The sequence below is a fragment of the Coregonus clupeaformis genome, chromosome 21 (genome assembly GCF_020615455.1).
Source record: "Coregonus clupeaformis isolate EN_2021a chromosome 21, ASM2061545v1, whole genome shotgun sequence".
In the NCBI taxonomy this organism is placed as follows: Eukaryota; Metazoa; Chordata; class Actinopteri; order Salmoniformes; family Salmonidae; genus Coregonus; species Coregonus clupeaformis.
The window spans coordinates 39,567,340-39,587,082 of record NC_059212.1 but is presented as its reverse complement, the minus strand read 5'-3'; the positions used below and the strand labels follow the sequence as shown (position 1 = coordinate 39,587,082).

At 41.1% G+C, this 19,743-nt stretch overlaps 1 pseudogene; it reads left to right on the top strand.

Moving 5' to 3' along the window:
• Positions 1-1,907: 1,907 nt before the first annotated feature.
• Positions 1,908-18,181, top strand: LOC121534480 (annotated as a pseudogene).
• The last annotated feature ends 1,562 nt before the right edge of the window (positions 18,182-19,743 follow it).

Genomic DNA, 19,743 nt, shown 5'->3' with positions numbered 1-19,743 from the left:
TATCTGTTTTTTTGAAAGGTTTGCTGTTCATTTTAGCAATATGAGATGGAACTGAGTTCCATGCAATAATGGCTCTATATAATACTGTACGCTTTCTTGAATTTGTTTTGGATTTGGGGACTGTGAAAAGACCCCTGGTGGCATGTCTGGTGGGGTAAGTGTGTGTGTCAGAGCTGTGTGTAACAATTTGGGATTTTCAACACATTCATGTTTCTTATAAAAATTAGAAGTGATGCAGTCAGTCTCTCCTCAACTCTTAGCCCAGAGAGACTGGCATGCATAGTATTTATATTAGCCCTCTGATACAATGAAGAGCAAGATGTGCCACTCTGTTCTGAGCCAGCTGCAGCTTAACTAGGTCTTTCCTTGCAGCACTCGACCACACGACTGGACAATAATCAAGATGACTAAACTAGAGCCTGCAGGACTTGCTTTTTGGAGTGCGGTGTCAAAAAAGCAGAGCATCTCTTTATTACGGACAGACCTCTCCCCATCTTTACAACCATTTAATCTATATGTTTTGACGATGACAGTTTACAATCTAAGATAACACCAAGTAATAGTCTCCTCAACTTGTTCAACAGCCACGCCATGCATTACCAGATTCAGTTGAGGTCTAGAACTTACGGAATGATTTGTACCAAATACAACGCTCTTAGTTTTAGAGACGTTCAGGACCAGTTTATTACTGGCCACCCATTCCAAAACAGACTGCAACTCTTTGTTAAGGGTTTCAGTGAATTCATTAGCTGTGGTTGCTGATGCATATATGATTGAATCATCAGCATACATGGACACATGCTTTGTTTAATGCCAGTGGCAGGTCATTGGTAAAAATAGAAAAGAGTAGTGGGCCTGGAGAGCTGCCTTGCGGTACACCACACTTTACATGTTTGACATTATAGAAGCTTCCATTAAAGAAAACCCTCTGTTCTATTAGATAGATAGCTCTGAATCCATAATATGGCAGAGGTTGAAAAGCCATAGCACATACGTTTTCTCAACATGGTCAATAATATCAATAATATCAAAGGCTGCACTGAAATCTAACAGTACAGCTCCCACAATCTTCTTATTATCAACTTCTTTCAACCAATCATCAGTCATTTGTGTCGGTGCAGTACATGTTGAGTGCTCTTCTCTATAAGCATGCGGAAAGTCTGTTGCTAATTTGTTTACAGAAATATAGCATTGTATTTGGTCAAACACATCTTTTTCCAACAGTTTGCTAAGAGCTGGCAGCAAGCTGATAGGTCTGCTGTTAGAACCAGTAAAAGCCGGTTTACCACTCTTGGGTAGCGGAATGACTTTGGCTTCCCTCCAGGCCTGAGGACAAAGACTTTCCTCTAGGCTCAGATGAAATATATGACAGATAGGAGTGGCTATAGAGTCAGCTACCATCCTCAGTAGCTTTCCATCTAAGTTGTCAATGCCAGGAGGTTTGTCATTATTGATCGATAACTATCATTTTTCCACCTCTCCCACACTAACTTTACAAAATTCAAACTTGCAATGCTTTTCTTTTTTTTATGCATGAGTACGATGGCTCACTGTTCGTTGTTGGCATTTCCTGCTTAAGTTTGCTCACTTTGCCAATTAAGTAATCATTAAAATAATTGCCAACATCAAATGGTTTTGTGATAAATAAGCCATCTGATTCAATGAAAGATGGAGTTGAATTTGTCTTTCTGCCCATAATTTCATTTAAGTACTCCAAAGTTTTTTTCCCATAATTCTTTATATCATTGATCTTGGCTTCATAATACAGTTTCTTCTTCTTTTTGTTGAGTTTAGTCACATCATTTCTCAATTTTACAGTAAGTCAGTCAGTCAGATGTGGCATGAGACAATTGTTTTTTCCTCTTTATGATATTCTTTAATTGCGTGTGAAAATGTTGGAGGTAAAAATGAGAGACTATGACGAGGTCATATCATTCCTGTGAGAGTTCGGTCTGTTCCAAATAACAGTATTCGTCTTGCTGAGCGTGAGCACTATTCCAAATGGCTATATGGGAATGTCCATGGTCTTTCCAGAACATATACCAGAACACTGCTGCAAACTACCACTCACCAACTCGAGTGAGAATGGAGACCCGAACATGGGGATATCTTTTCAGGAGGAGAGTAGACTGGTGGGTCCCGACATGTGTTCCCGATACAAGAAGATCAACAACACGGCGGTGACCACACCTGAATTTGGGAACAAGACGGAGGGATGTCTCGACGGATGAGACTTCAGCACTGAGAAATACACATCAACTATAGTGTTGGAGGTAAACTGTACCTTTTTTATCCAGGCATAGAGATATGGGATCTAAAGGCACAGCTAGAGGCTTATAGCCTCATCCCAGGCTTAATTGATCCAAGTTGTCCCTTCACCACAGTGGGAGTTGGTGTATGATAATGCATGGAAGGTCCCATTCTCCACCTTGATTTTCTTCCTAGGAGTTCTGGTCAGATCTTTCATTAGTGGCCAGCTCTCTAACAGGTAAATCCATTCACATTTGGATCAGATTATGCCTTCCCTTAACTCCATACCATAATTTATACAGTGGGGATAGTCTCTCTAGACAGACGTGTTGCCTACCACACTTGTAACCAATGTTCCATTCCAAGACTAGCATGGGGATGCCCAAGACTACAACTAACATCAACATGCAACCATATGCACACATCTACACAAAGGGAGCCTAAACCTACCCAACCAGTCTGAATGGGAAGCAAGTATCGTATCTGAAGATTATGCCTTTGTTAAATGTTTTTCATGACGAAATGGAATGTTGGTTATGTTAGTATCAAAAGGCAATGTTTAGTATAATGTAACATATAATAGACAGGAAGTGTATTGTAAACTGGCCAGAAGAGGGAGCCCATCTTGTTGCATTGGTTATAAATAGGGGTACACGAAGAAGATAGGACAGAGCAGACATTAGAATTGGAGGACACTGCTCTCCGGACCACGCGTGTCTGTAAACTCATGCTGAAGCTTGTGGTCTGAATAAACCTTATGATCAATGTTCAGTATGAGCAGACTCCTTTTGTTGACAGCAATGATGACCACCATTCATCATATACGACAGAATGGCGAGCTTGCCAGGAGGGATGATGCAATCCTTCTTTGCTGCATTTGGAGTCGCCAAGCTAACTCAAGCTAACTTCGGTCTGGAGTCATGACCCGACTAAATACAGCTAAGTTGTTAGTTTTGTTACTGCTTATGTACACTGGAGGAATGTACCCTTACGACCGTGTTTCGGGTGGCGTTATGGCTGTTAACTGGGAGTCTGAACGAAAATATTCTAAATTTGGTTGATGTGTAAACGCTGTTTACAACAATGGATTGTACAAATGGATTGGTAGAGAATAATGTTGGAATACGTATGCATTTTTAGGGCACCGTGAATACGGAAAAGACCTCTTGATCGAGGCGATTCTTTAGGAATGGGCTACAAATCCTGACTTAGTTAGGCTGGGTCAGGTTGATTCCTTAAGCGGGAATTATGAAGTGAATGGTTGTATTTATGTTATACTCCTCCTCTGGTCGACGGGAAATTGGTTGGGGGTAACCTCTTGATATGAGATTCATCTTTCAAGGCAGCATAAAGTTAGACGGGGAGAATTGGACGATTATTTATTTGGCAACGGTGCAGGATATTGATTTGTGTAGTAGGCTGCAGTTGGCTAGAGGCTGAAGCTAAGGCTGGATTGTTTTGGGCCACGTGGTACATCGTTGCTCAGGCTAATTTTTGTAAGGCTAAAGTGTGAATCATGCTACAGTGTACCTTAGGCTAAGCTAAATGCTAATGCTACATGCTAATTGTGTTGCGTGCTACATGCTAACGTATCCTTAGAGATTCCGTTGCGACGGGTGAAAGTCTCTTAAACTTGTTTATGTGTTGGTAAGTCAGGTTATATGTTTTGTGAGCGCTGTTAAATGTTGTTTGACTATAAGGGGGAAATGGGGAATTACAGCTGGACTGTTATTCTGTTTGGGGAGAGAGAGTAGAGAATCTTCCTTCCACGGTGAAAGTGTATTGAGGAATGGGTATGCGCATGCGTTTAATTTTGCGACACTACAGTACCAAACGTTGGAGTTTATGGCACGAGATTAGGGAACGTTTTGTTTTACGGCACCATGAGGGGATGCCGAGACTCAAGCATGAGGTTAAAATGATATTTGCGCATGCGTGGGATTCTGCAAAACAACACATGGGTTAAACTGCAGGGGGAGACAGAGGAACACAGACGACGGAACAAATAGGCACAAGGAGAAATTTTAACACGATGATTCTAGTTTAAACGGCGGTGGGTTAAGATGAAACTTGTTTTGGGACCTATTGAATTTATAAATTAAATATATGGTAACGGATTATAATAGAGTGAATTAAATAATTAAATGACGGATTAAAATCAAGGTTTTTGAGCGTTCTATTTAGTTCTGAGTTTAGTCTTAGAGTGAATAATGTAGAACGAATGAATATTGAATGGTTGGAAATACTCAGTGATGGCATTAACTATTAAAAGCTGTTTCTGTGTCTTTGTCCCTTGTCATGAGAGACAGGAGAGAGGGGGAGCGAGGAGATACAGGAAGTGATCACGTGACGCGGTGAAGGGATCAAGTCATCAAACAGGTTACTGTTACAAGATATGTGATAAAATGACGATTTTACATAGGCTTGGCAAAAACTATTTTATTAAAAATTGCATTTTGGATGCTCTGTGTATCACTGGCATTTGATGGGAATTGTATCATTTATTGAAGGGTTAGAAGCTTTGTGTTGGGATTGCTTTGAAGTTGACTAATTTACTTGCATTTGATGGGTTGTGGTAATATAGTCAACACTAATGGATAAATTGGGGACATAGGATATAGGAATAAAAATTGGTTTTAATCATTCATGATTTTTAATTGACTTATTTGGATTTATTTGGAGTTGTTTAGGTTATATTAAGAATTACAGGGGGGAAGCCTACATAAGCTATATAGTCTAAAATAGGATAGTTCACAATAAAGGAATAGAAAGGCTTGTTACAATGGGGTAAAAAAAAAATAAAATAAAAATATCAGGACTAGGAAAGTCAGTACACCGGTTGATATAGTGCATAGTGGTAATCCTTTAACTAAAGTGTTGCTAGGGTATCCGGCAAGTGAAACAAAAGTTGCCCTTCATTCTCAAACAGAAATTGATAAAATAGGTTTAGAAAGTAGAGCTTAGGGATGTTTATTCTCAGTTTACAATGATTATCCAGGAGTGATTATTGCATCAGAAATATAGAGTAATAATAGATAGGGTACCAGCAGAAACAACGATGAAGATGAATTCAAAACTCCAGAAGTAAGAAGAACCGACATGTCTGGAAACGAAGAGAAGGAGGTTCAGAAAGATGAAGATGAAGATGAAGAGAAGAAAAACTGATGAAGAAAAGGATCCCAACAATAGGAGATGTCTGGAATGTGAAGAGGATGATGAAGATGATATTTCGAGGACAGAACTTAGAACTAAGGTTGAAGAATACTGATATGTCAACGACGAGAAGGAACAGGATCAAGAAAATCTGCTGAGAAAATAATCCCAAGAGTTGGAGAAGGAGAAAATAAGTGTTGGTTATGAAGAATCAGAGGGAACCAAATCAACAATCACTGTTACAGTTTCAACTGAACAATATCAAATGCAATTATACCAGCCAAAGGGGGTACTAGGTGTCATATCCACAGCCAAGGTCTGGAAAGACACAGAATTGGAGAGGAAGAGGAAGAGAAGGCTTGGAAGAAGGAGGAGGAAGAAACAACAGTAAGAAGATACAGGGGCAATTCAAGATCACCTGTTCTCCAGGTGAACACTAAATATTCTAGAGTGTCTAGAATATCCGGAAGGGGGGTATCAGCTGATAGCACCGATTAGAGAAGAACAAAGATACCCAACAATTGAAGTAAAAACAACCGACTATTAGAAGTGATAGTGAATAGGGGAAAACTTATCTGGGTTCAGTCTAAAGAGGTTAAACATATCACTCTGTAAAATAAACTAATTAGGTTAGGATAGGGATTTGAGGTAGTAAAACAGTTTAAATACTCTTAGGGAATCAATTGAGCTCTGCTATAGAAGTCAAATAGGAATTAAAAGAGACAATATACCAATGACATTGTGGGAAGAGATGCATGGTGTAAATTGAAGTATTCAATCAGAGGCACAATAGACGACTGACTGTCTGGTAGACTATTTTAAGAAGTAGGGTTTTTGGGGAATCATTTGCTTAAAAGATAAATATCATAGGAAGGGTGATAATGTATTAGATTGCCTGTTAGACAATCTGTCTGGGAAAAACCTTAATAGGGGTGACTGTTATTTTGGGTTACATTCTTACACTAAGAGATTTGAGGTTAGGCTAAAAGTGTTTAGTCGGTTTTGCCAAGTCTGTGTAAAGGAGTCAGGAGCAGGTGGGGAATTCCCAATCACGTATTCTAAAAATTGGTGGGGAAGGAATTTTGTCAATAAATCAGTGGGAAAAGGTTTTAAATGTTATGAGAGAAAAGATTAGATTAAAATAAGTTAGGAGAACTAGGGGTGAAGGAACTCTGAGACAGTAAGCTAAGTTTGAAGTTAGTAGTAAGAGAGAGAACAATGGTGAATGACACTTTAGAATAGGAAGATCAAGGTAATTGTGGGTACCTTTTGTTATAATCAAAAGGTTTAAAGTTTAGAGGTAGAACTGAAAGGGGGAAAAAGTGACACTAGTGGTGATTGATGGAAGTACAAGGAAAGAGTTCAGAGCTTAGGGGAAAACTAGGGATGAGGTAGTAACAATAATGACATCAACACGTGAGTCTATTAAAACAACAGGTAGAAGTAATTTAACTCTTTCAACATTGATAGTTATTAAAGCCATAAATATAGCGCATTTGATTAAGGGTCCAGCATCAATTATAGGGGGAAAATACTGTTATGAGGGTTAGGAGAATAATAATTATAATATGCCATTTAGGATGATGACGTTTCTTTCACAGAGAGAGAGAGAGAGATAATTAGGGAGGATAAGTATTGTTAGCAGGATCAGAAGTAGGAGCTGTTGCACCTACTCAAATAAGGGATTATTTTGCGTAAGGTTACAGATAAAGATCAGGGAGAATATGTGTACTTATCTAGTGAAAGCATAGAAATTTGTTCCGGTTAAGAATTATTGGTTAAAGGGCTATGTAATTTGTAAGGTGATGCTTATAATGGAAGATTTGAAGTCTGTAAAACTTTCCACAGTCACAGAGGGAGTTAAGGATAAGTTTATTACAGTAGTTACTCCAACAGGGAATAATCGAATAGGATGTTGGTAGCTTTTCACTAGAAGGAATTAAGGCTTTTAATTCATCAACTAAATCAACGACGTTAATGGTAACTTTGGGAAGGGATTAATGATACGATGGTAATAGCAAATGTAGGAAGGATGACAACAACTTTTCTGAAATTAAAGGAGGCAGCAAGAGAGACTTAGGGGTTTAGGTTACGACGAATAGGAGTAAAATAGGAGAGCAGATATTAATAGAAACAATATAGATTAATCGGAAAGGGAGAAGAGAGATTCATCATGGAAGCTGCAGGATGGGGTCTTTTGATTTTGATGACGGAGGGGGGGGGGCATCTGATCAGTGCTGCTCGTTCCTCTGTTGTGAAAATTAGAGATAGATTAACTCATTCTGTAAGAATCAGTGAGGAATCTTGAGGGTTGATGTCTGTTGGGGATGCCAGCCCAAGACGTGTTGGACGGTTGCGCAGCCTCTAGCGGGTCTGGGTCAGGGTTATGCTTTGTCATAACTGTGGTATCGGCAACAGTCATTGACCGATAAAATAATGTAGTTGTCAGAACAGTAGGGTTTAAGTGTTCTTGGGTAAAGGGATTACCCTATGGGAATTGTTAAATGGGAAAGGAAAATCAGGTAACAACGGAACCCTGAAGTATTCAGGTGAACCAGTGAGGATAAAAGTTGTTGTTGTTCTAATAAAACATATGAGGTAAGGGGTATGTTTATGGGAATATCAGAGTGTGATGAGTATAGGATAACCGTGGATAAGTATGACCGTAAGGGTAGTAATGACAAATAATAGGTTATTTTTTATATATCAGGTAGTAAGAAGAGCAGGACTTTGATGGTTAAAAGATTAGCTTTTGACTGACAATGTGACTATGGGAATTTTAGAGATATTTGGTGGGTTTGTGATGATAGAGTATATTCTTACCCTATGGGGGATAGGATGTTGTTACAGGTCAACGTTTAAGCTTCCATATGAGGTTTTTACCATTAAAAGAGGAGTGGTACCAACACAGAAATCTGAAGCTAGGGTTGAAAATGGGGTGAAAAGAGACATGGCTACATGTCATAGTCTTCAAGCCTATCATTGAATGGTAAGTCTAAGGGAGAAGGGGGGACTTCATTCATGGTATGGTGTAACATTTGGGAAGATAATATTGATAAATATTAGTTATACTTTGAGTCCAGATAGTTCAGATAATATCACTGGGGTTATAGATGCATTATAAGGGATGTGTTTGGGAGATCTGAGAGGATGCAAGATCAATTAGGCCAGTAGGGGCAGTGATGGGTCGGATTTTAGTTTCAGCTTTGATAACACTGTGATGTTTGTAATTTGTTACTGATCTTTGAGAAAGTTATGATATTGAGATAGGTTGGAGAGTGATTCCTGGAGACAACACTCAGATGCCGGTGTTGACTGTTCCTGATCTGGATAAAGATGGATGGACTACTGATGGATAAATATCATTTTTTTATGAGTTGATTATTTTTCAAAAAAATTTATTCAATAGTAGGGTGATGTTGGTATGATTTATGAATCAAGGGGGGGATAGGTTAATGTGATTCATACATCATTTATAGGTCATTTTTATATTCTTAAATTGATGTTGAGGTTTAATTTGAAAATGTTGTTTTGCAAAAGATACTGTTTGGTCGTTTATTTTCTTGTCATTCCAGAAGCATTTGGGAGAACATGTGGAGATTGGAATACTCAAACAAAGACAATATGAAGGGAGAATATGACTGGAGGAGATGAAACAAGGAGGGTGTGGCTGATTCCATCATCAACAAGTCCATTGGAAGAGGACACTACAGGGAGATGAAGTGTAGTGGACTACATTCCAGTGTTGGCAATGAAATATAGACATGTGTAATACATAATTGTGTCATATTCTTAGGTATTGATTTTAGTAGAATGATGTTTGATGTTATTGAATGCAGATGAGGATCTTAGATGCTTTTGTTTATTTCGATGGGTTTAGGGACAGAAGGTTTAGGAAGGGAGAGATTCATTGTACGATTCGATGGGTTGACCAGCCGTACAATGGATATTTATGGATAGGATTTTGTTTACATGTGTATTTAATTACATCATAGTTTCAAATGCATTTACATGGTTAATGAGGTTATCTGGAGTACCGACGGTGGTTGCCTGGGGCAGAGGGACCGTGAGAGAATTTTACTGTCTTGATTGATATGGATGGATGGCTGCTGGACAGTTTTTCGCTCTTACACTCCATAGAGATTTCTTCATATGTCATAGTAATGTATTCACACTTCATAAACAGGTATTTCATAGAAAGGTATTTACACTCTAGAGGAGAATGTGTTTGGTTTAATGTTAAAGATACTCAATGAGATAAATGGTTAATAGTCATAATCTTATTCTGTTTGTTTTCGAGACGTTTATTTCGTCTCGAAAGGGGGGAATATCGTATCTGAAGATTATGCCTTTGTTAAATGTTTTTCATGACGAAATGGAATGTTGGTTATGTTAGTATCAAAAGGCAATGTTTAGTATAATGTAACATATAATAGACAGGAAGTGTATTGTAAACTGGCCAGAAGAGGGAGCCCATCTTGTTGCATTGGTTATAAATAGGGGTACACGAAGAAGATAGGACAGAGCAGACATTAGAATTGGAGGACACTGCTCTCCGGACCACGCGTGTCTGTAAACTCATGCTGAAGCTTGTGGTCTGAATAAACCTTATGATCAATGTTCAGTATGAGCAGACTCCTTTTGTTGACAGCAATGATGACCACCATTCATCATATACGACACAAGTCTACCAGTGATGATCAGCAGGCATGCTATGCTATCCTGTAAAGTCTGTGAGAGGTTTCTTGCATGCAGGAACATTTATCTAGGCTTTTTTATGTATAGGTTAACAGGAAGGATAAACCGATATCATGATATGCCCTGCTCATATCGATATCAAATTATCAATATTGGTGCCCACCACTAAAAGATGGAGTAGACTCCCAAAGCCTAAACACAGAAAAGGTGTTTTGTTCAGAAATAGTCACTAGAATGGGAATCCCTATTCAAGTCGATGAGCGTCTTCTGATTCTATTTATATGCTGTGTGTCCTGCAGGTTTGGGAGGAAGCCAGTGTTTTTCAGTACAATGGCTGTTCAGACAATCGTCGCACTAATCCAATCTACCTCAGTGAGCTGACCCACGTACTGTGTGCTCAACTGTCTGAGGGGCCCGATATCCAATTGCATTTCATCACTAGTATTGGGTGAGAGAGGTGTTGCATGTGGCACAAGGCCAGGGTACTGGCATACAGCCCATTTACATTCATCATGTTCCTGCCCAACCTCTTTGAATGTTCCACTTATAAACTGTAGGCTACATAAGTGGTCCTCTGTAGCTCAGCTGGTAGAGCACGGCGCTTGTAACGCCAAGGTAGTGGGTTCGATCCCCGGGACCACCCATACACAAAAATGTATGCACGCATGACTGTAAGTCGCTTTGGATAAAAGCGTCTGCTAAATGGCATATTATTATTATTATTATTATAAGAGTACAGGACTGCCAATAAATGTTGTGTCAATAGTAATTGTGCCAACAATTATTGTGTTCTTAAATAGGCTACACAGCAGAGGGGTAAAGAAGTCTGACTATCAATCACAGGAAGTTATTATACCCCAAACAGTCTTCTCTGATCCTGAATGGTTTGTGGTGGTGGCGGTGGTGAATCTTGTGGCAAATAGTCGAACAGTAATAATAATAATAGTTGTAGGCTACTGTAGTGTATGAAGAATTATGACTTTGCTAATGTTTTCAAGTGGAACCTGAGAGGATGTTTATTCAGTTTTACAGGGAGCCGTTTTAGAGTGACACCCCATAGAACAGAGGAAGTCTGTTTGTTGGAGACAGGTGATTGGATAGTATGGGAAACCACCCATATTTTGGTAAAGATTATAAGTACTGGGTTGGAACAAAGAAGATCAGAACAGACATTTTATTTTGAGACACTGTTTTCCGGATGCTGCAGACGTCTGTAAACTTATGCTGAAATCTTGTGATATAAATAAAACTTATAATCAAAGTACAGCATAAGCGGACTCCTTTGTTTCAGAGCATAATTAGCAACGCTTTCTCGACACTACACTACAATAACCAAGGCACAGACTTTTTTCCTGGTTGGGAGAAACTAACTCCTGGCCCTAGTAATGTGTTGACTGGTGGTCCTGGTTCAGGGTCAGAGAATCTGGGGAAGTTGACCCACGAGAGCTACACCCTCCTGGGCCATAGTGTGGCCCACCTGCCTCCCTCTCTTCGCCTACTTCATATTCGACTGGAGGATGCTGCTGGTCGCCTCCTCCATACCTGGCTTTCTCTACATCCCTCTGTGGTGGTGAGTGGCACATAGATCTAGTGACCCAGGGGAATCCTACTGGGAACCCAGTGAAGGGTTTAGGTTCCCCAAACATTTGGCGTTGCACAATATTTGCAGCCTGTGCTAGGTGAACTGCATCTGTTTAGTTATTTGTTCTTTTACGTAGTGCAGTGCCAATGTCTTCACCAAATACACAAATTCCTGCTACATAAATACATGTATTAAGGACACTTCCTGCTATGTAAATACATGTATTAAGGAAACTTACTTCCTGCCCACAGCTGAACGTGGAGGCCAGTGACTTCCTGAAGGACCTGCAATTAAAGCTCAAAAACGTCATGGACGACCTTAGTAGGATCTTCGTTGTCGTGTGTGTGTGTGTGTGTGTGTGGAATCATTTAGTTGAAACATGGTGCTTTCAGGGTTGTATTCATTAGGACACGCAACGGAAAACGTTGGTGCCAAAAGGATACAGCCCAGAGTTGTGGGTTTTGATGGTTGTCTGTGTGTCTGTCTGGATATATACTGAACAAAAATATAAACGCAACATGCAACAATTTTTATGATTTTACTGAGTTACAGTACATATAAGGAAATCAGTCAATTGAAATACATTCATTAGGCCCTAATCTATGGATTTCACATGACTGGGAATACAGATATGCATCTGTTGGTCACAGATACCTTAACAAAAAAGGTAGGGGCATCAGAAAACCAGTCATTATCTGATGTGAGTGACCACCATTTGCCTCATGCACCACGATAAAATGCAATTGTGGTAGAAAAATGAACATTACATTCTCTGGCAACAGCTCTGGTGGACATTCCTGCAGACAGCATGCCAATTGCACACTCCCTCAACATTTGAGACATCTGTGGCATTGTGTTGTGTGACAAAACTGCACATTTTAGAGTGGCCTTTTATTGTCCCCAGCACAAGGTGCACCTGTGTAATGACCTTGCTGTTTAATCAGCTTCTTCATATGCCACACCTGTCAGTTGGATGAATTATCTTGGCAAAAGAGAAATGCTCACTAACAGGAATGTAAACAAATTTGTGCACAAACTTTGAGAGAAATAAGCTTCTTCTGCATATGGAGAATTCCTGGGATTTTTATTTCAGCTCGTGAAACATGGGACCAACAATTTACATGTTGCCTTTATATTTTTGTTTAGCAACATGGGTTTTGCTATTTATCATGATGTATTGTAGACAGGCAGTGTATACATATTCAGAGTAAAGTTGAATCCTGTGTCCTCTTTGTGTTTTAGCAAAGGAGTAGTGCTAAAGAGCAGCAGCAGGTGGACACTTTCCTGGACCTTATCCGCAACGCTAACATCTCCATCCTCAACATCATCCTCTGGTCCAGACTCATCCACAGGGTTCATGGTCCCCACTACCGGGGTATGATAGAAAATACAGAAATGTTGCTTTTTAACCTCAAATTTTTGTTAAAATATTTTTGTTCAAGTTTTACAAAATGTACATCAATGTAAGCACAAATATTTTACCATATCCATCCCTTCCTCCACACAACACATGAGAAGTAGAGAGGAGCTGAGCAGACTTCCACTGGAGAAGAATTCTATGTCGAGCTAATAAGTCTTGGAAGGACTTAATACCGTTCCTAGCCCAGTAAGAGAAAGCATGATCTATTAGGGAAGCAGGGAATAAGTAATTATTATCAATAGGACCCATAGTAGATGCAGAGGAGAATTTAAAATGCTGTCGAAACTGGTACCAAATCTTAAGTGTGTAAAGCAGGGGTGTCAAACTCATTTTAGCTCAGGGGCCACATGGAGGAAAATATATTCCCAAGTGGGCCGGACCGGAAAAATCATGGTATATATAACTTAAAAACAACAACTTCAGATTGTTTTCTTTGTTTTAATACGATCAACATACAACATAAAGCTGGAGCCTGAGGACAGTGTGTCCAAAATAGTACAAGCACAACATCACTATTAATCATAAAACACGTCAAGTTTATTTGAAAATTCGAAAGAAAAAGAACACACAAACACACTGCCTCAGTGATTAACAGAACTGTTTCACAGATCACAGAACTATATCAGGGTGTCATTTCTCAGGCAGAAATGTAGATAAAAATAATGAAATCCTGTTCCCCAAACAAGTGCAAGAACCACAGAGTCAAGAATAGGTTAAATATACAAATAAAATAAAATCAATTAAAAACAATAGCACATCAACATAAAAACATATAAACATAAATCTGAAAGCGTTGCTCAAACTCCCGTAACAGTCCAGTTATTTTATCTTTGAACCGCTTCATGTCTGCCACATGTTGGGTCGCGCGCACATTTTTCAGACAGGGGAAGTGAGCTGCATCACCACCGGCAAGTTGCATCTCCCACAATGACAGCTTCAACTTGAAAGAACGTATGCTGTCATAATACTGCGTGACAACTTTGTTGCGCCCTTGCAGCTGTTTGTTCAATTTATTCAGGTGCTCTGTAACATCCACCATAAATGCAAGGTCCGGCATCCATTCTGCGGAATGAAATTCTAACACTGGTTTGCCCTTTTCTTCCATGAACTGTTCAATTTCTTCTCGTAAATCAAAGAAACGCCTCAGCACAGCACCTCGGCTTAACCATCTTACCTCAGTGTGGTATGGCAGGCCATAGTTGTGGTCTTTCTCTCTGAGAAGGCTGTCAAACTGACGGTGATTCAGGCTTCTGGATCGGATGAAATTAACAGTTTGGATGACCACCTTCATGACGTTATCCATCTTTAATGACTTGCAACACAAAGCCTCCTGGTGCAAAATACAGTGAAAAGTCAAAAAATCACGTCCTCCATTTGCAGATTGCACTTTCTCTCTGAACTTTGTCACAACGCCTGCTTTTTTCCCGATCATTGAGGGCGCACCATCTGTAGCCAGGCTGACAGCGCGGGACCAGTCCACTCCGACCCTGTCCAGCGCGTCGACGAGTGCGGTAAAAATATCAGCTGCTGTCGTTGTATCTGTCATCGGCACCAACTCCACGAACTCCTCGGTGACGGTCAATGTGTCATCAACTCCGCGGATGAAAAAATGGCCAGTTGTGCAACATCTGTAATGTCCGTGCTTTCATCAATTGCAACCGAAAACGCAATAAATGACTTTACTTTTTGCTTCAACTGGCTGTCCAAATCCACTGAAAGATCGGAAATCCTGTCTGCAACTGTGTTTCTTGTCAGGCTGATATTTGCAAAAGCCTGCCGCTTTTCAGGGCACACAATCTCCGCTGCCTTCATCATGCATGTTTTTACAAATTCACCCTCACTAAATGGTTTTGAAGCCACTGCGATTTCATTAGCAATGAGGTAGCTAGCTTTCACTGCAGCGTCACTGATGTCTCGGCTGTGAGTAAACACAGACTGCTGTTTCTTCAGACCCGCCAACAGTTCATTCACCTTCTCTCATCTCCGCTGTCCTTGAAAGTTGTCATATTTGTCGGCATGAAGACTCACATAGTGGCGACGAAGGTTATATTCTTTCAGCACTGCAACATGCTCTGAACACACCAAACATACAGCTTTCCCATTCAATTCCGTGATTAAATAGGATGACCATTTTTCTTGGAACACTCTGCACTCTGCGTCCACTTTTCTCTTTTTTGACAGAGACATATTGGGGCAATGAGGGTGCCAAAGCACATAATGTTAAAAGTAGAAGCCGTAATAAATATCGCGGGCAAAACAAAGTAGCTCATTGGCTGCACGTGCTTGACCTACTTGCTCTGCCCCGGTATAAACAGTTTGCTTGCTTAACACAATTGCTATTGCGCCATCCAGTGGACGCAATTGGAACAGCAGTTTATTTTATTGAAAAATTGCAGCGCAAAATATTTTTCAAAATCATCTCGCGGGCCGGATTAAACCCGTTTGCGGGCCTGATTCGGCCCGCGGGCCGTACGTTTGACACCCCTGGTGTAAAGCACTACAGGATTGCCAGTATAGAGAGAGGGGCATACTGGGAGAGAAGAGCTGAGTAAAGCAGGAAGAGATGCAGAAATACAAGAATGTGCCTCTAGGTGGCACCATGGGGTATCTGGAGCAGGGAACCAGAATGGCAATTTCTGAAAGTTGGCTGCCCAGTAATAGTATAAAAAGTTGGGTAGTGCAAGCCCGCCACTAAATTTGCATCTCTGAAGTAAAGATCTACTGACTCTGGGTACCTTTCCTCCCCAGATAAATGTGTTAACAGCCTGATTGAATGACTTTAAAAAACACTTTGGTAAAAACAATGGGATAGATTGAAATAGACAAAGGAATTTGGGTAAACTGTTCATTTTTACAGCGTTAATCCTTCCTATAAGTGATAGTGGTAAACTACCCCATCCCTGAAAATCAGTTTTCATTTGCGTAAGGAGGGGAGCAAAGTTTACATTAAAAAAAGAGCATGTAATGAACTAGTTACGTTCACTCCAAGGTATTTGAAACCAGAGCGGCTAAGCTGAAAAGGCAAGTCTGTCTGCTGGAGCTGTAGTGCTGCTCGATTGATTGGGAAGCACTCACTTTTCTGGAGATTCAGCTTGTAACCGGAGAAGGAGCCAAAGTTCTCCAGAATAGAAAGGATAGAAGGTAAACAGGTTACAGGGTTATTTACATAGAGTAACAAATCATCTGCATATAATGAGAACCTATGTTCAACTCCTTTCTGTGTTACACCTTGGAAAGTGGAGGATGCCCGTAAAGCTACTGAAAGGGGCTCAATGGCAACAGCAAATAATAAAGGGAACAGTGGGCAGCCTTGGCGTGTCCCACGTTCCAGGGCAAAATAATCTGAACGGGTGTCATTGGTACAGACACTGGCCTGGGGAGATGTATACAAGAGACGGATCCATGAGCTAAATTCGTCCCCAAATCCAACTTTTTAAGAACAGCAAATAGGTACTCCCATTCATTTCTGTCGAATGCCTTCTCTGCATCTAGGGAGATTACCACCTCAGGGGAGTTGGAGAATTGTTTAGAATAAATCATGTTAAACAGTGTCCGAATATAAAATAAATGAATATCTGTCCTTTATGAAGCCGGTTTGTTCCTGTGATATGAGTCCTGGTAAGACTACTTCCAGACGCCTCGCTATCACCTTCGTCAGCACCTTTACATCCACATTAAGGAGGCTTAGGGGCCTAAATGAAGAACAAACCCCACATGTTTAACCACAAACCCTAACTTTAGCCCTTACCCTAACCTTAGCTATCACCTGAAATTGAGAACATAGCTCATCTACCTACTCATCAGTTCGCCAGTCTGTATTTTGCATGGCCATACCATGACTCTCCCTCTCTCTCCCATTCCCCTCTCTCTCCCATTCCCCCCTCCCTCCCTCCCTCCCTCCCTCAGGGCAGTGACTTCCATGATCTTTTACGGTCTTTCCCTCAACACAGCCAACATGAACGGCGACTCCTACTTCAACTGCTTTATCTCGGCAGGCAACCAAGATCGTGGCCTACGTGGGCACCTGGGTTCTGATTCGCCGAGCCCGGCGGCCCACAATCCTCTTCTCCTTGCTGCTGTTCTGTGGTGTCATGCTGGTAGTCATCAAGCTGGTCCCTGAGGGTCTGTGTTAACCCAAGTGATCCGTCACTGTCACCAAAGTCAGTGACTGTTCTGTGTTGTGTCTCTCTGTGTGCCCTGCTCCTGTGTCTCCTCAGATCGGCTCGTCTTGTCTCTGGTGCTGGCGTTGCTGGGCAAGCTGGGCGAGTCTGGGGGCCTACTGCTTCCTCTATCTCTTCTCCACTGAGCTCTTCCCGACTGTGGTCAGAAACATGGCCTCCATGGCTGCATGCGCCAGCGGCATCCTCTCCCCCCTACATCATCTACATCGATGTGTTTGTGTCTGGTATGCATGCTACAATGAATGTAGTGTGCATGCAATGAACCCAGGCCTACGAATGTTATGGCCCATTATGATTTAATATAATCAACTTGAACTTTCTGTTTTCAGGAGTTTACCACAAAATCCTGCCATACATTATCTTTGGGATAATTAGTCTCTTTTCTGCTGGTCTGAGTCTTCTGCTTCTGGACACCAGGGAACTCCCTGACAACAGCCAAGTCAAGCCTATCAGGTGGTAGGTCATAAAATAGATGAGTGCAATTACATTGTGCTTTAACAGCTGTCTTGTGAATGTGACATTGAACCATGGTACTAACTTATTTATAGTGGTTGTCATAGTTGTCAGTGGTTATGTCATGAACAGTAAAGTCGTGTGCCATGTGATTTTGAAAAGAGAAGAGTCACGCACACCCAAGCACAGTACAGTAGCGGGCCAAAAAATAGTAACTTGGGCGGACAGAAACGTGTACTTATCATTGTCATGTGATTATGACCTCCACTCCAAAAGAGATTAATATTATTCTCACAAAGTATAATCCCTTTTTTTCCCTTTTCTTTTAGCTTCTGCTCATCAAAGGAGTCGACCACTGTCCAATATGACCATAACCTGAAAGACATCCCAAGAATGAAGGGAACAGCACAAGCTCACCTGACACTTGAAGAAACAAATCTATGATTTTTAATGCAGTGTTTTGAGTCCACTCCACTTATGATATACATTATATAAGAATCAATTCCTACAGTGGTCAAACCGTGGGGCCGAAACATTCATATACTTACAGTATAATGTAGTCTATTATATGGGGCGGATGGGATTCTTACCAAACAGTAAGCCAAGAGAGTGAAAGGGGGGAAAAAGGTTATTCTTGTCAAGGCAAGAAATGAAGTATGACTGTCATGGCAACACCTTGAACAAATGGCACAGGACAGAACAGGTTGGAAGCGGTCTGTTGATTTGCGGTTCTGCAAAGAATGCCCAAGTAATTAAGTAAGTTGCCAGCCTCACAGTAGGGTGACCCTAGTCTGGTAGCACCTCCTACTGGCTTCTCACTGCAGTTTTATGCTATTGATGTGCGATACATAATTGCAGAAAAAAAACATCAATTGGCATGTGTTCGTTCAATATGATAATAAGTATTCTAATAATTTGTTTGCTTTTGCTTTCATTATTGTGTTTTTGCCTTTTTACAACCACTCCGTGCCACCTTTTCCACCAGCCCTTGGCCATGATGGAAAAGATGCTGATTTCTTATTTAGATTTCATGGGAGAGTTCCCTGGTGAAACTCCATCCTAATAATAGCTTTTAAAAGCAGTTTGTATAGCAAACATTTACATCCTTAGGACTATGATACCACCAATGATGTATATAAACCCTGGATTGCAGATACTATGTATTGGTGATTGAGAAGTTTTGAAGCCACCGGTCGGCCATATTGGCAACCAGTAGGAGCAGTCCTGGTTAAACAGTACAAATACGGCCTACGAAGATCGATCAAGATGGCAGAACAAAGTGGAGGAGCAATTCAGCAGGTCGGACACGAGGCGTATGTGGCAGGGGCTTCTAACAACCACTGATTACAAAAAGAAAGCCAGTCATGTCACGGACACCAACGCCACCCTACCGGAAGAGCTAAACACCTTTTTCTCATGCTTCGAGCATAATGACTCTGAGCTGCCGAGGAGAGCCCCTGAGGACAACAAGTGCTAAGGGCTTACGGTCTCCACAGAGGATGTATGCAAGCCATGCAAGCGTGTTAACTCTCGCAAGGCTGCCGGCCCAGACGACATCCCCAACCACGCCCTCAGAGCATGTGCAAACCAGCTAGCTGTTGTGTTTTCGGACATTTTCAATCTCTCTCTAGCTCAGGCCGCTATCCCTACCTGATTTAAGATGTTCACTATCATCCCCATGCCCAAGAAAGGGAAAGTAACTGAACTGAATGACTACCGACCCGTAGCACTCACTTCTGTCATCATGAAGTGCTTCGAGAGGCTAGTCAAAGATCAGTCACATCACCTCCTCCCTCCCCGACACGCTCAACCCTCTCCATTTCGCCTACCGCTCGACAGATCCACAGACGACGCAATCGCCATTGCACTGCACATTCCCCTTACCAACCTGGACAAAAGGAATGCATATGTGAGGATAATTTTCGTTGACTACAGCTTAGCCTTCAATACCATAGTGCCCTCTAAGCTCACCACAAAGCTCACGGCCCTGGGACTGAACTCCTCCA